Source organism: Cupressus sempervirens, chromosome 4 (genome assembly GCF_028749045.1).
Source record: "Cupressus sempervirens isolate cs-2001-9-10 chromosome 4, ASM2874904v1, whole genome shotgun sequence".
Classification (NCBI taxonomy): domain Eukaryota; kingdom Viridiplantae; phylum Streptophyta; class Pinopsida; order Cupressales; family Cupressaceae; genus Cupressus; species Cupressus sempervirens.
In genome coordinates this window covers 218,748,271-218,756,166 of record NC_143121.1, presented here as the reverse complement: position 1 = coordinate 218,756,166, position 7,896 = coordinate 218,748,271, and the positions used below count along the sequence as shown (strand labels likewise).

At 36.0% G+C, this 7,896-nt stretch overlaps 1 protein-coding gene across 1 annotated transcript in view; it reads left to right on the top strand.

The window, feature by feature from the left end:
- The first annotated feature begins 7,122 nt into the window (after positions 1–7,122).
- The window catches only part of LOC149560780 (uncharacterized), a 24,563-nt gene continuing 23,789 nt past the window's right edge, over positions 7,123–7,896 (top strand). Inside the window, exon 1 of the mRNA XM_089824806.1 lies at positions 7,123–7,147. The gene's annotated coding sequence lies outside the window, so the exon portion shown is untranslated. The remainder of the gene's footprint in view (positions 7,148–7,896) is intronic.

Here is a 7,896-nt window from a genome sequence, read left to right as displayed (position 1 = left end):
CCCTCTACGTCAAGTATCGATTGATTTTTCTTTAAGACATTCAAGATTGAATGTGAGTTTGTTTTAAGCCCAAAATAAAGATGTGTAAAACTCAGTTTCAAGCGCATGCCTGGATGCCCTCCATGTCAAGATTTGCTCAATTTTTATGCCCAAATGAAGTGTTAGCGAGACTAATGTGCATTCAAGAAATTTTATATCTTAGAAAAACCAATAAAAACTCAAGTGAGTGGAATTTGATTTTTGTGGAGCACTTAACACCTTCTTAAGTAGACCCATCCCCATATATGGCGCTGATATTGCAACCAATGGTTAGAATGATGGGTGATTAAAGAGGGTGAGTCCAACAACAAATTCACTCAAAGTGTCTTTATTTGTTTTTATAACTTGAAAAGTTTCTAAAATGTAGATTCTTTTTATGCCCCAAAAGATGAAGTGTGAGATATTATAATGATTAATTGACCTTTTGCACTCAATATTAGATTTGTTGTTTTAATCATGCATTCATAAATAAATAAAACTTGATTTTAATCCATGACACTCAAGAGTGATTTTAGCAACATGCATTCAAAAACAAATGATTAAACATTCAAATTTTTTCCTTTGAGCATTCAAGATTGAGATTTTGTGTGTTGTTTTAAGAACTTTGAAGTGCTTTGTTTTAACCTTAGATCATTCAAGATTGTTTTGGACTCAAAAGTGAAAATGACTCTTTGGACTTTGGTTTTCATTCAGATTTTGTGTTCTAGTTTGCATGTTTTAAGCCTAAAAATGATATTCCTAGATTGTTTTGATGCATGAAAAACTTAAGAAACATTCAAGATTTTGCAACAAGACATTTGTTTGGAACAAATAACAAAGCTTTTAGGACATTTTTGGCAACCATTTAGGACTCTTAGTTTTCATGAGATTTTTAAAAGAACTTTAAAATATTTGCAAATGAGGTTCATTTTATCCTTGATTGATGCTTTGAATTTGATTTAGATTTTAGTGTGCACTTAGTGTTGATTTTGAACCTTTTGAAATGAAAACTTGAAGTTCTTTTCAAATTCCCAAAAATGAAGTGTTCCTAACTTTGCATGAATGCATCTAAAACCTTGATGTTGCAAGGATGCAAATGATTAGATTGGTTCAGTTTCACTTGTTAAAAGATTTTTTTTTTTTTCCAAATTTTTAGTTTTTAATGGATTTAAGTATGATTTGGGGGTTCATTTTAAGCACTAAAAAGAAGTGTGTATGATTTTGCTTCCTTAAAAAATAAAAATGGCCAAGATCTCCCACAAGAAGAAGAAGAAGAAGTAGATGCAATAAGAAGAATATAGACAAGAAGAGGAAGAAGAATTCCAAGTGCTTTGTCCACCTATAAGCCTGAAAAATTTGCAAACACTATGAGATAGACTATCAGTTCCTTTGTCTTCTTCATGCTCATGTGGACCTACAAAACCAATTTATACAATCCTACCAATCACAAAAACAAGCAAAATTAGACAAAATTAGCAAATGACATACAAAACTTGACGAAAAAAGCTAATGAAGATGACCCATGCGAGGTCCCACCGGGCGTGCCAAAATGTATATGAGCAATGTTAGTATGCTAATAGAAACCAAATTTAAATAAAGCTTCTACAAACTAAACAAAATTCATAAACTTCAAGATAGACTAAGATGAACTCTCAATTGAGAATATGAGCCATTAATGGGCTCTCTCAATGAGAAGCTCTCTTGTTGAGTGGCTTTGTCTAAATAGATAGGATGTATGCTCAAGCTTATGCTTCAAAAAGGGCTTCAAATGGAGTTGGAATTTGGGTGTGAGTGTATGGTTTTGATGTAAAATGGCTTCTTAAAATGGTATTATGACTTTACTTCATGGATTGTGTTATTTTGCAAAGGGAAAGGATCCAATTTATAGACAAGAGGCTTGAGGGATTGAGGGCTAAGATTCAAGGATGGGGAAAAGCTTATGGAGGGCTCAGATTGCATGAGAGGAGAGCACATGGATTACACTTCCTTACAGCCAATCAAGGAGTGACACATGTCATAGGGTGAGAGGATGGAGGAAAGGGGAAGGATGAGTCAACAAAAGAGGCTTAAGGGATAAAATCTTCATAAAGACCCTCATAATGGCTTGTAAGAGCAATGAAAGGGCTTGGAAGAGTCATTTATGGCCTAGTGGGCTTCATAAAGTTTTATGGTTGGGATATTTTGAGGGAGATGAGAGGAATTTCAACTTGGGCTTGATTAGGAAGGTTTTAAGCTTGCTTAGGATTGTGCAAATGGTTAGAGGATGGATTAGGATGGTTTAAGATTAGCTTAGGGATAGGCAAGTGGATGGCATTTAATGAGGGTGAATGAAGGAGGAGATATTTGTTAACTTTGGCTTGGGTTAGTAAGTCTTAACCCATGTTTAGGGAATGTGACAAGGTTAGGAGGGGATTAGGATTAGGTTTAAAGACATCTTCTAGAAGAGTGTAGACTCTGGATGAGGATAAAGACTTTCTAGAATAGTCTAGAACTTCTTAGGACGAGGATGAAGACTTTCTAGAAGAGTCTAGAACTTCTTAGGATGAGGATAAATTAGATTTTTAGGAAATAAATAAAGTTTTATTTATTTCAAGGGTTTGAGTTGAGGAGATATTTATTAAAACTTTTTTAATAAACATGAGGATTAATATTTAATCTTAATTAAATATTTTGAGTTGGGATTAGGGGTAGGAAATGATGGGATTAGCCTTTAATCGAAATTAAAGAAGGGTTAGAAGATTTTGGAAGAGGTTAGTGGTCTTAAGGATATTGGCCAAGTTTTGGGCAAAAAAAATTAATTAATTTATTTTGGGATTTTTGGTCAATTTATTAATTAAATAATTAATAAATAAAGAAATAATGTTTAAATAAGATTTAAACATTTTTGGAAGGGATTCCTTAATTAAATATTTTTAATTAAGATAAAGGGATTTAATGGCATAAAAATAAATAAATTAATTAAATAATTAATTAATTAATAAATGATGATGTCATCAGAGATTTTTCAAAAAATAAAAATACTTTATTTTCTAAAGGATTTTAGGTGTCTACAGATATGAGGTAGAAAGAGACAATATTGAAGGGGAGAGAGATTCGGTAGCGAGAAAGAGAATAATTAGGGCATCGAATGGATCAAAATGGTGATGGAGGGAGGAATTTGGGAGAGAGAGAGAGAGAGAGAGAGAGAGAGAGAGAGAGAGAGATGTGGTAACTAGGGGATGGATGACAATTAGGGTCCAAAAGAGATGGAGACATGGTGAGAAGAGGGTGAGAGAGAGAGAGAGAGAGAGAGAGAGAGAGAGATGTGGTAACTAGGGGATGGATGACAATTAGTGTCCAAAAGAGATGGAGACATTGTGAGAAGAGGGTGAGAGAGAGGGTGAGAGGGTGAGAGAGAGAGAGAGGGGGGGGGGGGAGGAGAGACCTAAAGAGATTAAGGAGGCATAGAGGCATAGAGATGACGTAGAGATAAATGGTAATAAAGGAGAGGATATGATAACTAGAGGTGGAAATAGGACAAAGGGAGAAATGTAGGAAGGTATGAGGTAGAAAGAGACAATGTCAAAGGGAAGAGAGATTAGGTAGAGAGAAAGAGAATAATTAGGGCATCAAATGGATGAAAATGGTGATGGGGAGATAATTTGGGAGGGAGAGGGAGAGGGAGAGAGAGAGAGAGAGAGAGAGAGAGAGAGAGAGAGAGAGAGAGAGAGAGAGAGAGAGAGAGAGAGAGAGATGTGGTAATTAGGGGATGGATGAAAATCAAAACAAAATATTAGATATTATATCAAATTTTGAAATAAGGTTGAAATTTATAAATTTGGAAAATATTAAATTAATGAAGTTAAACATATAAGTTTAAATTAAAAGATTTTTCTAAAGTAACACTAAATTTGTTACAAGAAAGTGTTATAAAATTTGCTTTAAAAGAAAGATTTAAGTTTACAAATAAAATCAAGCTTTATAAATTAATTCAAAATATACACATATTGTGTAATTTCAAAAGGATTTGTGGGTGTGGGTGTGTGTGTGTGTGTGTGTGAGAGAGAGAGAGAGAGAGAGAGAGTGCCGGGGGGGGAGTGGGGAGGGTCTATATTATGAGGAGGGGATGGAGTGTGTAGAGAAGTAAGGGTAGGTAAATTATAGAAGGGGACATGTGAGAGAGATTGTGACAAGGGGATGACGGTGAGGCATGAAGTAAAAACTACGAGAGAGAGTGAGAGATAAAGATACACAACACAAAGAGAGCAAGTCGTAGGGGACATGATAGAGGTTGCGGGGGGCATGAGAGACACAAGGTATATATATATATATATATATATATATATATATATAGAGAGAGAGAGAGAGAGAGAGAGAGAGAGAGAGAGAGAGAGAGAGAGAGATGAGGAGGGGACATGAGAGTGAGATAGGAAATATTGTGAGAGACATGTGCAAGAGAGATTGTGAGAGGTAAAGATACATGAGTGAGAGATATGGGGTAGATATAGAGGGTAAATAGAGGGAAGAGATTGTGAGAGGAGGGAGAGGAGACTTAAAGAGTTTAAGGAGGTAGGGATGCAAAGAGATGATGTAGAGATAAATGGTAATGAAGGAGAGGATATGGTAACTATGGGGGAAAATACAAAAAAGGGAGAAATAAGGTAGAAAGAGACAATGTTGAAGGGAAGAGAGATTAGGTAGAGAGAAAGAGAATAATTAGGGCATCAAATGGATCAAAATAGTGATGGACGGGAGGAATTTGGGAGGGAGAGAGAGGGAGGGAGAGAGAGGGAGAAAGAAGGGGAGAGAGAGAGAGAGAGAGAGAGAGAGAGAGAGAGAGAGAGAGAGAGAGATGTGGTAATTAGGGGATCGATGACAATTAGGTTCGAAAAGAGATGGAGACATGGTAAGAAGAGGCTAAGAGAGAGGGTGGGAGAGAGGGAGAGGGAGGGGAGGGAGGGAGGGAGAGAGAGAGGGGGGGAGAGAGAGAGGGAGGGAGGGAGGGAGGGAGGGAGAGGGAAACTAGGAGAGAGAGAGAGAGAGAGAGAGAGAGAGAGAGAGAGAGAGAGAGATGTGTGGTAATTAGGGGATGGATGACAATTAGGGTCCAAAATAGATGGAGACATGATGAGAAGAGGGTTGTGTGTGTGTGTGTGTGTGTGAGAGAGAGAGAGAGAGAGAGCGCCTAGAGGTTGACAAACATGGGCTAGGGCTATATGGTAATCAAGAGGAATAGATGGTGATAGGGGAAGGGATATAAGAGAAAGAGGGAATGGGAGAGGGAATAGGGGAGAGATGGGGTAAATAGGGGAAGGGATATAAGAGAAAGAGGGAATAGGGGAGAGATGGGTTAAATATAATAATTAAGGAATATGATAGGTGGACATGGTAATGAAGGAAGGAAGAGAGGATAATAGTGATAAGAGGGTGGAGGGGGTTGGGGGGGTTAAATAGGAGAAGATATGTTGAGAGGAGGGTGGGTAGAGAGAGAAATAGAGCAATTATGGGGGAAGATATATGTATTATATGTTTGGGAAAGAGAGATGAGAGAGAGAAAGAGATATGATGTAAAGATATATAAGTTATTTAGGGGGGAGAAACCGCTAGAGGGGCAGGGAGATGGTAGAAAGATAGAAGGGGAAGTGGGGAGAGATAGAGGTAAATATAGAAAGAGGATAATTTAGGCCCGAGAGAGAGAGAGAGAGACAGAGAGATAGAGAGAGAGTGGGGGGAGGGGGGGGGGGATGAGGGTAAGGTGTGAGGTAGACAGTGTGTGAACAAGGAGAGATAGAGAAATGAGAGATTTTTTGAGACTTTAATTTAATGAATAATACACAAACCATGTATTATAAAAGTTGAACCCTTAATAACTCTCTAACTCTTGATTTCCTTAAAGAAGTCCCACTATGACCTTTTCTCTATTGCAAATAATAATCTAGCTTTAAGGATAAAACTTAAGCTAACACTAATGCAAATGAAAAACTCTAATTTCAATCCAAAGTTTAATTCTAATTAGTTCAATAAAAATAAATAAGAACTTATTGTATTAATTATTATATAGGTGGTGATTTATTGTTTTTCCAAATGGAATCTATTTCATTAAGCATATTTTTGAATTGAACATATACAATCTATAATGTACCATAAATATAATATATATAATAACTATTATTTATTCTTGTAAATTACAAACAATAATGTCTTTCACTCTTCCGTCGCGAGTGCTACTAGCTTTTATATATATATAAGACGAGAGATATCCTTTTCAAGGTACCTATTTTCATAATCTTACTCAGTGCAATAGACGCCTCGAGAAGGATATCTCAAGACTTTATATATATATATATATAAAAGCTAGTAATACTATTTCTCCAAACTATTTCTTCTCATGTACGAGAATGATTACCATTTTCATCATTAATTTCTTTTTCTGAATAACTTTACTTGGTGATCCCTTAACAGTCCATTTGAAAACTCAAATTAATACATCTCAAACATTTTTAATATGTCTTTTCTACTAATCGGCCAACTCACTCACCCATTAAATGGTGAGGAGTTAATAAATTATTTATTTAAAAAAACACCAAAAAACAAAAACACAAAAAGTTACCTTTCCGAAAAATTTTCCGCACTTAAATGCTTCGGCGGGCAGCAGATTTATAGAAAGTATTACCGTAAAAACATCAACTCGAGTTAAGTAATAACTTACGTTCAGGGTTTTGAGTAGGCTAAATGTACGTTCTTCCTTTCCACTTTTTATTGCTTTGCTGCTCCTTGCAAATATTATTGTATCTACGAGGCCATCTCGCTGAACTCCTCGGGAAATACTGCGTTCGGCTACGCTGTCGTAAAATCACATGTTTTCACATTTTCGTTTCAAAAATTGTATCGGAAACCCATCAACCTGCAAAACAAAACGATAGAGATCGGTGCATTCTAGGGCCCTTATTAGAGAATTTCAGTAGAGTACATTTTGGATTGCATGTATGGTTTTGAAGTGGCCTTTGATGTTTCTGTGAAAGTGTTTTTGTGTTTTGGTTTCATCAGTGATCGCGTGGGCATGAATATATATTACTGGGTGCTTACTGTGGCTGTTTTATGTGTCTGCAGGATCGGTGAATTTAAGATTTAACAATGTTTGGATCCAATCGTATGTATCTCGATTCTTCCAGTCCTATTTTAACATTTTGGGAAAAATTAGGGCAGTTTAGGGGTTAATTTCTATGAGCTTAGTGGGTTTATATTGGCTGTGTTGAACATATGCTTATACTTCAGCTCTATCGCGCATGCATGATGAGTTTAGTATTTAAACATTGATAGTATAGGTTTGAATGGATTATATGCAAACAGGGGTATAGTTTATTTAGTTATTTTAGGTTTTTGAAACATTTAGGGCACGCCGAAAATTAATTTGGATGAGTTTTAAGCGATTAGGAATGTAGCTGTAGTGATTTATTGTGTGGCAGATGCTCAGTCTGCAGCTGTGATTAGGAATTTTGTGACTTGTCTATTGGCAGGCATACATTTTCATTGATTTTATGGATCGGGCTTTAAGTAATGGTAGATTTTGTTTAAACAATCAGAAAAGATGTGTGCAAATATTTAAAATCGGCAAAGCGTACGTGTCGACGATGATTTTATTTCATCAGAGTAAAAATGCTTAGGCTGCAGTTGTTCTTTGCATTTTTTGATATAGGAATTAATTCATGGAACCTTATAGGCAAATGATGATGGGTTTGTTGTGGTAGATTATTGGTTTACAAAAGATTTTTGGATGGAGGTTTTGTTGATTTGGTTGATTTTACAAGGGATTTTGAGTGAAATTGAATAGACATTCTTAGTTTCGGGGGAAAATTGTTTTGTGCCTGGATTACTTTGGATAGAGAATTTAATAATGTT